The following is a 2,772-nucleotide window of genomic DNA, read 5'->3' on the forward strand; positions in this document are numbered from 1 at the left end:
CTCTATTATCTTTTACAAGCCGGATAAATCGTCCTCTGAGCTGGCTGGGCTTTCACATACTGAGGAATTACATACAGGCAGAGCTGTCTGCACTCTGCAGGAAGAAACAGCCTGACACTTCAGTGGAAGATAGCTGCAGGGGGAAAGAAACACACAAATGATCTCTTGAGATTCAAAAGGAAGGGTGTATACAGCCTGCTTGTGTATGGATGTATTTTCTATGTGTGGACATACTGTACATCAAGCTACTTCCTGTTTTGGTGGCCATTTTGTTTGTTTATAAACAAACTTTTTAAAACTGTTTTTAACCACTTTTAATGTGGCGAGGAGCGGCGAAATTGTGACAGAGGGTAATAGGAGATGTCCCCTAACGCACTGGTATGTTTACTTTTGTGCGATTTTAACAATACAGATTCTCTTTAAGGGGGGGTAGAGTCCTCAAGTGGTTAAAGGACCACTCCTGCGAAAAAAAGTTACACAGTTAAAATTTGACAGAATCGACGGGTTTTGGACTATTCCATCTCCTCATGGGAGATTCGCAGGGTTTTCTATGTTGTTAAAAACATTTTCTGAATGGCAGTTGCTACAGTGCTACCCATAATTATTCATACCCCTGGCAAATTTTGACTTAAAGTTACTTTTATTCACACAGGTGGTGCAGATTTCAGCAGGTTCGCAGAGGGTGGACGGTTAGGGTAAAGCATGGGTGGGGGATTAATTAGGGTTAGGCATTGGTGGGGGGGGTGTCAGTTAGGCATCGTGAGGGGATTCGGAAAATGTTAGGCATACTGATTGTGTAGTGCATGGGGCTTATATAATTGTAAGTATGAGGGAAGATGATGGATTGATTGTATATTGCATGGGGTTTTTATAAGTGTAAGTATGAGGGAAGATGATGGACTGATTGTATATTGCATGGGGTTTTTATAAGTGTAAGTATGAGGGAAGATGATGGACTGATTGTATAGTGCATGGGGCTTATATAAGTGTAAGTATGAGGGAAGATGATGGACTGATTGTATATTGCATGGGGCTTATATAAGTGTAAGTGTGAGGGAAGATGATGGACTGATTGTATATTGCATGGGGTTTGTTTATATGGAAGTAGGAGGAAGATGGTGGACTGAATGTATACAGGCAACGTTGGGGGAGTCGGTTTCGGGTTAGACACCGGTGGGGAGTCAGTTATGGATCGTGTGAAGGCCGGTTAGGGATCGAGGGAAAGGCGGGAGCGTTTGGGGGCTAGCCAGCAGTGAGGGAGTCTGTTAGGATTAGGCATTGGTGGGGGTGGGTGGGGTTTTGAATGTGAATAGGGTCAGGTTTAGCGTTAGTAAAATTTACAGATATTTTACTATCAGCATTGCCCCTGCCCAATAGTAGAATATTAGTCATTTTATGAATTTTCTACCAGTGGCTGTTTCCAGCGTCCACATTTCCCTGGCACCCATCTTGCATGTGGAGGGCGTCCTTGACTGCTCCATGTGTCATCCATCACTGTAGCTTGGTCAAGGAGGAAGTTGCCTTTTCACCTCTTCCTCTATAAGGACCCCTGACATCCTCAGAGACAGTATGGGAGATTGCACTTGTCCTTTTCTATGCCCAGTGTGTGTGTCTGAGTACACATGTGTTTGTGTATTGTGTGTGAAGTCTGCACTCACATAAAGTGATTAATTAAGCAACACAAAGGGGTGTCTCAGACAATGAGTGTGTATGTGAAATCCCCATTCACCCCTTGGGGCTTGTCATGTAAATAAGCCTGGAGGGGGGGTCTTCTTTTATACCCTAATGAGAGGTTGTTAATAGAGCACACCCATATCCTGTGTAACACAGGGCCATTGAGATTTCCACTCCAGTAGTTAGATGCAGGCTCCCTAATTATGTTTTATCCCCTCTCCAGAAATCCACTGACTGCCTCCTCATAGTCTATGGCTGTCAGCTTCCTGCGTCTACGAATTCAGCCATGGCTGCTTACCTGCTCTCTGTGATTGGTCACAGGCCGTCAAAGACAGAGCCGGGACAAGGTCCTCCAGCACCCAAGGCTGAGACACCAAAGTGCGCCCCTCCATCCCTGCCACCCCAGCCGTCACACACTGATTGCTATTAGACTAAGAGACCCCCATGGGCCCACAACCTCCCCAACACCTTAATATCTAGTTATCTGGCTTGCAGTCACTGCCATGTATCCCCTTTTCTTATTTATTTCTGCTTCAAACACAATTAGGAATGACAGCTGAATGAATTCTGCGCCCCCTCCTACAATGCGCCCTGAGGCTGGAGCCTCTCCAGCCTATGCCTCGGCCCGGCCCTGGTCAAAGACCTCAAAGTCCTTCTGCGCCTTCTCTCGTGCACTCGCGCGTGCGCAGAATGGAGCCTCCTGTCTTCAGAAGGACTCGGCTCCTGTAGACTTCCGAAGTCCCTGAGGCAGGGGAATCAAACATGGGAGCCAGTGCTGCATCAAGGGCAGTGGCGGACAGATACATACCTTCCGTGCGTTCCACCGCATACTCCTCGCTCTAGCGGCTGACGGAAGTGACGTCAGCCGCTAGAGCGAGGAGTGAGTATGCGGTGGAACGCACGGAAGGTATGTATCTGTCCGCCGCTGCCCGCTGCCCACACTGTAACTAGCTGGAGGGGAGCGCAGAGGGGAGAGCCCCGAGGTGAGGGAGAGGAGGGGGCTTTCCCCTCATGCTGCCACCCCTCCAGCTCCCACAAAATGGCCACGAGTGGGCCCCAGGGATCAGGGGGGGGCCGCTCTGAAAATCTGCAGGGGGG

Source organism: Hyperolius riggenbachi, chromosome 3 (assembly GCF_040937935.1).
Source record: "Hyperolius riggenbachi isolate aHypRig1 chromosome 3, aHypRig1.pri, whole genome shotgun sequence".
In the NCBI taxonomy this organism is placed as follows: Eukaryota; Metazoa; Chordata; class Amphibia; order Anura; family Hyperoliidae; genus Hyperolius; species Hyperolius riggenbachi.